Source organism: Dermochelys coriacea, chromosome 27 (assembly GCF_009764565.3).
Source record: "Dermochelys coriacea isolate rDerCor1 chromosome 27, rDerCor1.pri.v4, whole genome shotgun sequence".
NCBI lineage: Eukaryota > Metazoa > Chordata > Testudines > Dermochelyidae > Dermochelys > Dermochelys coriacea.
The window spans coordinates 13,655,333-13,666,364 of record NC_050094.1 but is presented as its reverse complement, the minus strand read 5'-3'; positions in this window follow the sequence as shown (position 1 = coordinate 13,666,364).

Genomic DNA, 11,032 nt, shown 5'->3' with positions numbered 1-11,032 from the left:
GTTTGATACAAAGAGCTTCCCCCTCCTTTCCTCCCCCCCAGCACTTCTCCCTTTTAAATCAGAGATAAACTAAAATTTCAAATCCACTATACACAAGCCTCATTTCTGTAGTATATTAAATGCAAAAAGTTATTCTGTAATAATACTTGTCTTTGGGTTGGTTTGGGTTTTGTATTTTCTCTTTGAAGAGTTTACATGTCAAATATCTCTGAAAAGAATTCTAATTGTGTCTTTCAATTTAAACCACTGAATACAAAAGATTTGAAGTGGAAATGCCATAAGGAGCAGCTGGCTTGTGAACCTTTTGCATATAAACATTTAACTCCCCTGGACTGACTTGAAATAATAACTGAAATGTTGTTAGAACAAAATGAAATTTCCACAACATGTTTTGGGTTGAATTAAAAGCAATAATTGGTTTGCAAGAATGAAGAACCAACTGTGAAATCTGAGTATTTTAACATCCTAGCATAAGTTCTGCCATGGGTCACTGCTGTGCAGCCCCCTTGACATCAGAGGATTTCACAGACATTAAGGAGAGCTGGACTTGGCCTTTGGGTTCCCACAGGCAAATTGTCACTAAATCATATATTGCAATACTTCCTTTTAAATTGTGCATTTGTGGTGTATACATGCAAAATGCACTATGGGCATATCATTTCCTCTTGCTGTACATACTGGTTAGATTCATATACACACTGCCCAGGAAGGGAACTGAATATATAAGATGCTATTTCTTAAGCTCTTGACAGTTGATGCTGAGTAGAGGCTTTCGCTGAACTGCCTTCAGTAATCTTTAGAACATGTGGGTTCTTGTGTGAAACAGCAAGTGGGACTTGCCATCTAGAGTATTGCTTAAATCCTTATTATGGAAATTATACTAACATCACACACACACGATCACAAGTTTCACCTAGCTTCAGCCTGCATATGTTTTGTCTTGTTTTACCCTTTGGGCAAATCTTGTTGGAATAATAACACATTTTCAAAACATTTGCTTGTTGAGGCAGTGAAGAATACACTTGTTATATAACCATGCCAGCAACAAGTGAATATTGCTAGCATACCAGGAATGATTATAAACCAGTTACTACAGATAATTTAACTTTAGATGTTTGTTAGGTATGCAGATGTGTACATTTTATCTTTTTAATTAGTATTGCAGATTAAATAGCATAAAATACAAAGATCAAAATACAGTTAGAAGTAAGGGAGGATGGCAATTAATAGATCTTTCATAGCTTAGCAGAGATAAAACAGCAAACTACTCAAGTGGATTATTTAATTCTTAAAAGGAAAATTGATAGTTATATTTTGGCACGTGTCTTGAGGAGAAAAGTGCTTATTGATGATTGGGTGGGGGGAGAATTCCAAAATATGTGAGTGTGGAAGCTTTGATGGAAATCTTGGTTGCACCTGAATCTTGTGGAAAAGATTGCTTGATTTTTTTTTTTTAATGTCTTTTTGTATGCTCTTTAAAACACCATGTGAAACACAGACCAAAACCTAAAAGCTGTTCTAAATACTGTCTGTAAAAGTCAGGCTCTCCTCAGGTGAGATGAGTGTTGTTCGAACTTTATGCTTAAACAGCTGTATCTGTATTGGTTAAATTACATTTCAGGAGTTTCCCACCTTTAACTTTACAAATTTGCTCCTGGAAACATAGCTACTAAGATTCTTGAGGAGTGAATTTTTCTAGAAATTACGTATTTGGTTGTAACTACTCCAGAAAGGTAGGTGTGTGTGTGTGTGTGTGTGTATGTATATATGGTTTTAAAAGTCCCTCTAACAATTTGGTCTGCCCTTTCTAAAGAAATGTACCACCCTGGGGGGAAAAAAAATATCTGATTCAGGCACAACAAGCTTGATAATCTAGGTGCTCATGCTAAATTCAGCTACCCATTTTCTTTCTCTCTTGGGTGGAAGAGAGACCTTTAATAAGCAGTATCAGATTAATTATATACTTGTCACTACAAAAGACTTTTTTTTAATTGCCTTCCAGACTAAAGGCAAAATTTGTCACAAAGAAATCCAAACTTGTCTTAGCTACCCCCTTCAAAAGTGTTTTGTTCCTACATAATATAAAAATTCTCAAATTGTTACACAAATACTTTATTTGAATCACAGAAGCCTTGATCCACAAAAGGTCTTGGGTATTGCAATGCTGAGCATCATGGCACCTAGAAAATCACAGGAACACCATTGCAATCCAAAAAGCCTGAATTAGGCACTTATGCTCCCTATATAATGAATGGGGGGGAGAGAGGCGTCTTTCAATGCGATAGGTAAGGGGCTACTGATGAGAGGGGATTGTGCTAAATCCCACCCCTTGGTCAGAGGCAGGTGCCTATCTCTGCTTAGTGATCCCAGAATGGGAATTCATCTGGTTGCGGGAATGAGTTAGATGCCTGGCTCGGTCCACACAAAGGAGCTGGGGGAGAGGGGGTGCCACCCACCTTTTAACTTTTAGCCCAGTGGTAGCATTCACCTAGGACGTTTGAGCCCTAGGTTTAATTCCACCTCTGCCAGAGGGGAGAATACATTGGAACAGGGGTCGCTTACATCTCAGAAGAGTGCCCTAGCCACTGAGCTCTCAGATATTGTATGTAGACTACAGAATTGTTTTCTTTCTCTTGCTGTATGACTTTTGAGTCTTTATCCACAGTGCAACAGTCATTGGGTCAGAGAGAGAAGAGAGGTTATGAGAACGACTCTAGTCCAGCGGCTCAGGCACCCACATGTGGTGGGTGACCCAGGGACCAGCTCACCTGCTCCAATCACTCATTTATCCACAGTGGAAGAGCTTCAACAGAAGCTACAGTGGGAGCCTTGCATCAGAGTATCCCAGAGCTCAGTGATTAGAACATTCCTGAAAGTTGAGAGACCCCTATTCAAATCCTCCTCCCCACCACCAACCCTCCAGAAGAGCAGGTAAATTGTACCTGGGCCTCCCACATCCCAGATGAGTGCTCTAACTATTGGGTTAAAAATTATAAGGTGGATGGCAGCAGCACCTCCTCCTCAGAGTCTACCACATCAGATCCCATTTAAAATCTGGTCAGTCAGAGGCTGCCCATGGGATTGGGTCCTGCACACAACTTAGGTGGATGCACACTTGCTTTCTCCCAGGTCATGAATTGCTCAGGGGTTTAGGTGGAAAATATGGTTCTGGACAGCTAGAAAGAGGCACCAGTGTACATGCCCAGAAACATGTGCCTAAACTGATTTGGTGCCATAAAGTTTGGTGGGAGTTTTGTGGATCATAGTGGAGACTAAAAGTGGGACAGAGTCCTAAACCCAAGACTTTGGTACCTGTGTGGATATGGGCCTGAGTTACTAATGTAATTGATTCTTGCAAATGTTTAGTTCTCTTAGTTTTGTGCTATTAGTGCAGAGGCTTTTAAGTCTGAAAACTCTGACAGCTGTTAATATTAAATTGTAACTTGCTCTAACCTATTCTTATTCCGACAATTAAAGTTACCTCTCTGTAAATTTGCTTAATTCCGTTACTTTTGAGTCTGTTCAGTTGCTTGGGGTAAACATTCTGCATGTATTTGCCATTATGATGTTCTCATCACATTTGGAACATATAATTGGCAACGGAACACACACAGTGGGGAATTCCCTTTGTTAAAATCAAATTATTATTATTATTGGAAGAGGATAGAAAGGCAGGGCTGTTGCCCTTCTTAACTGATTAACATGTTGGCCCTAATTAGCACTTTTTTTATATTTCTTAGTAGGATGGTTAATTTAGATACAAAACATGGAATACCTGACACACTAACTTTTTTTTATTCTCCCTGGATAGCCCTATACAGTGCACACAGGGATTTTTTTCAAGTTATGCTGCTGATCTGTATCCAATCAATATTATGTGTTCTTCAGAAATGAGGAAGTATTGGTGCTATTGGCTGTAAATGGTAAGTCATTCCTTTGATTAGATGCAGAGATTCCTTTCTTCTTTAATAAGACTATTTGCTGACATTAAGAGACCAAGCTATTGTGAACTCCTATGTTGTAACAGCTTTTATCTGCAAGGTTGTGGGTTTTTTAAGTTGTTTTATGTATTCAGCAAGAACATATTCTCATGGCATATTTTAATTGATAGTAATTACTGGCAGAGACAGGACGTCTTGCAGTAAAGGGTGTGTGTGAAAAGGAGCAGGTAAATTTTTCAGAGATAAAATTAATTCTTCTGAGCACTATGGAACCTATTTGACCTAATTCCCAGTAGGTGATAAACCTGCAAAAACATTTTAAGTACCAGCTCAAGGTTAAACTCTTGAAATAGATTAAACATAGATTAAACTCTTGAAATGAATACACACCTCGTTTGTTGTCATAGCTTATCCCTGTCTAACTCCCCTCCCTGCCTCCCCTCCACCCCTGAAAAAATCATGGAACTGCGATGACATTGGCTGCTATCACATTGTTCATTTTGATTTTATGTAGTAGTCTGGCCTATTTAGATTGCAGACTCCTCTGGGCAGGAACTGTCTACCACTCTGTGTTTGTACAGTGCCTAACACATGGGGCTCCAATCTGGGTTGGTAGGTACACACTACCTTAATAAACATAATTATTAATAACATTTATAATTATAAAAGGATAACATTTTTAAAATCCTTATGCTTCAGGGCATAAACTGATCACCACTGAGCTTGGGTGAGGAGAAAAGTCCCCCTTTAATACAACACAGTTTAAGTATTGTATAGGCATTATATAATTAGGTACATTCTGAGGCACATTTGTGAGAATTCCCCTGAAGTATCAGAGACCAGGGTTGGAAGCCTTTAACACTGCTGTTTTGCAGTGTGCCCACTAGTGGGGCTAGAAGCAAGTAGGCCCCGTCTGTTTCTTCTTTCCCTGACAGCTCTCAAAGCTATGCCTCTAACACCTACTAGTGGATTTTTATTAAAAGTTTTCAAAGTGGTTCAAGAAGCCCAGGTAAGCAAAGAATTTCCTTATTTCTATCAGTAATGCCACTGGGGGGGAAGGCTCCCAAGAAACCCAGGCATGAAAGTATAAGCATAAGAAAAGGAAAAGTGCAGAAAGCTGAGTGATATGGGATTAATCTCAGCATTAGGCCCTGATCTGCAGAGGTATTTAGGCACCTAAAGTTCTAGATCACCACAAAAGTGCCTAAACAAGTTAGCTGCCTCAAGTGCACTGAAATCCATGGGATTTGGGGGCCTAACCTGCTTAGGTATGTTTGAAAATCCCACCAGGTGCCTGCCTACATCTTTAGGTGCCTAAAATACCTTTTAAAAATCTGACCCAAAGTGGCTGAAGTTGGTTTTCTACATAAAAGAGAATTGCATTTCTTTTAGACTAATGCTACTAATTTGGAAAATCACCTGAGTATCCTTTGGAATACTTTTGTAAAGCTCATCCATATCAAGTAGGGTATGCATTTATATGTAAATGGCTGTTGGTTTAAGAGTAAATCTCTGTTCTGTATGATACAACGGAATAAAACAGGGAGACCGAGATGGATTAAATATCAACTGTTACATGGCTGATAGCTAGGATGACTCACTGTGTGTGGTGGGTGATGAAGGGAGACTGAGCTTAAATGCCTTTGAAGTTAAATGAGGCTGCTGTTTAAAATATACACCAAGGGTCAGCAACCTTTCAGAAGTGGTGTGCCGAGTCTTCATTTATTCACTCTAATTTAAGGTTTCGCGTGCCAGTAATACATTTTAACGTTTTTAGAAGGTCTCTTTCTATAAGTCTATAATGTATAACTAAACTATTGTATGTAAAGTCAATAAGGTTTTTAAAATGTTTTAGTAGCTTCATTTAAAATTAAATATTAAATATAGAGTCCCCCGGATCGGTGGCCAGGACCCGGGCAGTGTGAGTGCCACTGACAAATCCGCTCACGTGCCATCGGTTGCCTACCCCGATATACATCAATGTTGTACAACAGTTCAGGGCAGGAACTGAAGAAGAAGAATGTATCTACATGAAAGTTAAGTGGGGACTTTAGATAGACAATCTGATTCTGCCTAAGCCAGAATTTTGGGAGACTGAGGTTAACACTTGTCCGCCCGCAAAGCAATGCTGTGGTGTTTTAAATGCCCATGAAGCTCAGAGGACCTTTGCTTTCTGTCTCACCCATAAGAAAGCAGAATGCCATCTCCTAATCCTCTGACGGGGCACTGGCTCAGAACCAGTGCTTAAAGTGGTCTGAAAGAAGTGGGGAGTTGTAATGGGTTGTCTGTCCCCTTTAGGGTAGTAGGGCCTAGGGGATCAGCCAGACCAAGTTCCATAGAATGCCCCTGTTAAGGTTTGGAGAGTTTTGAGATCCCCAAAAGCCTAGGAAAATGGGAGAGGCAGTTACAGGGAGAGAGGAAGCAGTCCTGGGGATATTGTTTGTGTTTGGGGGGAGAGGGGGAGACCTGGTCTACTTTCCCTTTCAAGGCCCTGGACCAGGAGCCTTGAACACAGAGCAGGGCAAGGCTCCTGTCTCTCCCAACTGACCAGGACCAGCTCTGGGGAAAAAGGTCTTTATATGTTTTCGGAACAGGGAGATACCAGCAGAGGAAGGTGACCCCAAGGGGAACAGTAAGCCAGGGGTGGAAGAACTGATTGGCCTGAATCAGTGAGAACAGCCCAACCAGGAGAACTGTGGCCAAATCAAAGTTTATTAGGATTATTTTGTTTTGATTTTTAACATCTAGTTTATAGGAAGCCCCAGCAAAGCAGTATTCCTTCAAGAAGAGATTTCCCAGAATGCTTTGAGGAACACCCCAGCAGACAGAACTGTGGCTAAACTGTTCATTCAAATTGACTCTTTCCCCAGGGTCCAGTCACCATGCTTCAATGACTCTTTAATTAGTTACACAGAGTGGAACAGCTTCAGCAAGAGAGAGAAGGGAGCCCTACATCGGATATCCTATAGCACCAGTAATTAGAGCACCTGCGTGGGACATGGGAGACCCAGGTTTAAGTGCCTCCTCAAACAGGGGGAGAAAGGATTTGGATTGGGGTCTCCTATGCTTCTTGGTGATACATGTGGGGGATTGGACACTGGGTTACCCAGGTGGGTGCCCTGACAACCGGCTATAGAATTATTCTCACTCTGCCTGGCTCTGACTCTTCGAGGATTTATATATAGTGGAATAGCCACATCAGAGTATCTCAAGCTGTTCCACCTGAGTGGTGAGGGAGACCCCTGTTAAAATCCTTTTTCTTCCCCCTTCTCTGTCTGAGGGGGAACTGAACCTGCGTCTCCCACATTCCAGGCAAATGGTCTAGCCTCCAGGTGAAAAGTTATAAGGTATAGGTGGCAGCACCAGCACTTGTGAGATTTTGAATGGGACCCAATCTGGGAGGCAGCATCTGAGCATGCCTACCTGATTATGCCTGTGGCCAAGAAAGGCGTCTGTCCACCTGTCTTCATCTGATTTGTGGATCATTCGGGGATTCAAGAGAGATAGGTATCTGGGTGCCTGGAGTGGGGCCGTAGTGCATGTGCCCAGAAGCAGAACCTTAAGCACCGAGGGAACTTTTTCTGCAAAGAATGTAGGTGCTGATTGTGTTTAGGCAGCAGTTGAGTTGAAGTTTTGTGTGTTGAAGTGGAGCCTAAAACTCTGGGGGCTAGGGACTGAAGTACCTTTGTGGAGCTGGGACTCTCTCTAGCAACTGGCTAATCAGCAGTATCTCACATAGGGTTAATTACAAGGATCACTACAAAGTCCAGCCATTGAAGGCAGTGGGGATTAATTACCCTAAGTAGGGGAGTGTGCCGAGGACTTTGAGTGAGTAAAGAGACTCGTTCTGGCTTGTTGAGCTGATCTGGGAAACGCAACCTCTATGGAATGAAAAGTAGAATCTGGCTCTGAAAGCTTTTGTGCCTTCATTTATGCATAAAGCATAAACTGTCCCTTATTTGCCCCTTTGCTTATACCCCCGCCAAAAAAAGATGCATCTCCTTAATAGAAGTAGCTACCAGTACTAATCAAATAGTTAGGTCAAAACAAACCTATCCCAGGTTCATAAATCAATGCGTGAATTACCGAGACAGTTAGTGTTCATTTATGGAGCCAAGGCATGAATCGGAGAGAGATGGATTAATGAAGGCAGGATCATGAAAGATTACAGCAAATGCAGCCACTAGGTGTCCCTCGTAAGCCTTTATCTATAGCTGTGAAGCTACAGTAAGAATTACAGTTAAGTAGCTAAAAGAAAAGGAGTACTTGTGGCACCTTAGAGACTAACAAATTTATTAGAGCATAAGCTTTCGTGAGCTGCAGCTCACTTCATCGGATGCTGTAGCTCACAAAAGCTTATGCTCTAATAAATTTGTTAGTCTCTCTAAGGTGCCACAAGTACTCCTTTTCTTTTTGCGAATACAGACTAACACGGCTGCTACTCTGAAACCAGTTAAGTAGCTGTCAAGGATAAGAATGTATATGTTGTTCTATTCTGGCTTGGAAGATGTCTATTAGCAATGAATTCCAGAAAGGCCAGTATCCAGAATCTCTGGCAAGCACATACACATGGCTTATCAAATTCTGATCAGAGCCTGAAACTGCACAAGTATCTAATTTGGAAGTATATTTCCCTGCCTATTAAAGCTGTAGGATACATTGATTCCATATTATAATAATCCTTATTTTTCTCCATCCCTGACTGTGAACAACAATGGTGGATTTCTTGCCTGTCTCAAGCTATGAGAGAAATAAGTGAACAAATCAAGAAAACATCATAATATTTTTTATTGTCAAATTTAAAGCCACTTCTCATATGCAACAAGCAGAGAGTAAAGTGATGCCTTGGAAGAACTTGTGTGGAATCCATTATGCGTGTACTTAGGAAAAGGTGTACTTAGAGAAAGAAAAGATGATATCCAGGAACAGCAGAGATATTTAATGATAACTTCTATGTGTCACCAACAGCAGTCCCTTTAATATGGAATATAATTGATTGACAAGCCCAATTTTACATGCAAAGGAAGGCATCATGCGTAGATTTTACAGCTCTATAGTTGCAGCTGAAAATGGCGCACATCAGAGTGAAGTGTCAATCTGCCAGGTACTGTTTGCATGAAGTATCTTGTCAACTGGATTTAGTGGCTCTGTGCACTTTGTCCCAAGATATGCAGCCTACATTGAGTTCCCCAAAAACTAAAGAACTTCAAGGGTCTTGTGGGGGTTTTTTGCCCAAGATTTTAACTTCAGGTTGTTTTTGCAAAATGTGAGAAACTGTGGTTGAAAGGAAGAAGAACCACATAGAATGTCAGTAAATGCCTTCAAAATCCACTGGCCCAGTCTCTGTTGCATGCACTGCAGAAAGGAGTCACTAAACATCATACAGCCAAATATACGTGTTTTCTTAACTTTCCAGGCAGTAACTGTGTATGGGTTGTTTCAGAGTAGCAGCCATGTTAGTCTGTATTCGCAAAAAGAAAAGGAGTACTTGTGGCACCTTAGAGACTAACAAATTTATTAGAGCATAATCTTTCGTGAGCTACAGCTCACTTCATCGGATGCATTTGGTGGAAAAAACAGAGGGGAGATTGATATACACACAGAGAGAACATGAAACAATGGGTTTATCATACACACTGTAAGGAGAGTGATCACTTAAGATAAGCCATCACCAGCAGCAGGGGGGGGGAAAGGAGGAAAACCTTTCATGGTGACAAGCAAGGTAGGCTATTTCCAGCAGTTAACAAGAATATCTGATAGGTTTCAGAGTAGCAGCCGTGTTAGTCTGTATTCGCAAAAAGAAAAGGAGTACTTGTGGCACCTTAGAGACTAACAAATTTATTAGAGCATAAGCTTTCGTGAGCTACAGCTCACTTCAATGCATCCGATGAAGTGAGCTGTAGCTCACGAAAGCTTATGCTCTAATAAATTTGTTAGTCTCTAAGGTGCCACAAGTACTCCTTTTCTTTTTAAGAATATCTGAGGAACAGTGGGGGGTGGGGTGGGGTGAGGGGGAGAAATAACATGGGGAAATAGTTTTACTTTGTGTAATGACTCATCCATTCCCAGTCTCTATTCAAGCCTAAGTTAATTGTATCCAGTTTGCAAATTAATTCCAATTCAGCAGTCTCTCGTTGGAGTCTGTTTTTGAAGCTTGTTTGTTGAAGGATAGCCACTCTTAGGTCTGAAGTTTGTGTGGAAGGTTGGTTCTTGCTCTAATAAATTTGTTAGTCTCTAAGGTGACACAAGTACTCATTTTCTTTTTGTGTGGGTTGGAAAGCTACACGGAGGCTTTCCCATGCAATTAGTATAGGTCAAATTCTTTTCTCAGATAAATTGCTGTAAATCTGGAGTAACTCCACTGCAGTCAATTCAATTATTAGGGGAGGTAATTTGGAGTTGCACTGATTTAACAAAAAGAAAAGGAGTACTTTGTGGCACCTTAGAGACTAACAAATTTATTAGAGCATAAGCTTTCGTGAGCTACAGCTCACTTCATCGTATGCATCCAATGAAGTGAGCTGTAGCTCACGAAAGCTTATGCTCTAATAAATTTGTTAGTCTCTAAGGTGCCACAAGTACTCCTTTTCTTTTTGCGAATACAGACTAACACGGCTGCTACTCTGAAACTGATTTAACAGAGAGCAAATTTTGGTCCCTAATGTTTGCAAAGTTCTTTGATTCTTGGGGAAAGGTGATAAGGAAGTGCAAAAAACTTCAGTCTGTGGTGCACAACAGTAAACTGACATTATGCCTTCACTGGCAAAAAAGATGGGTTTTTACAACAAAATACCGAATGCAGGTTCACCCAATTTTACAAGGAGAAGACGAGGCATAGGCTGCTATTAGCAAGATGTAAGGCAAGTTCAACACTATACCCCTGCCTCTCCTGCCAGGTTTGATCTTAACTAGCTACATTGTGGTAAAAAATACAGAGTCTAGCCTCCGCTAGGATTTTACATTGAGAGCACTAACACACGTTAGCTTTCTCACTATAAGAACACACCTTTTTGGCAGTGAAGACAAAGGTCCTGTGTTTTTTAAAGGTATTTAGGTCCCTGCACATGCAGATAAACAACTAGTGGGGTTTT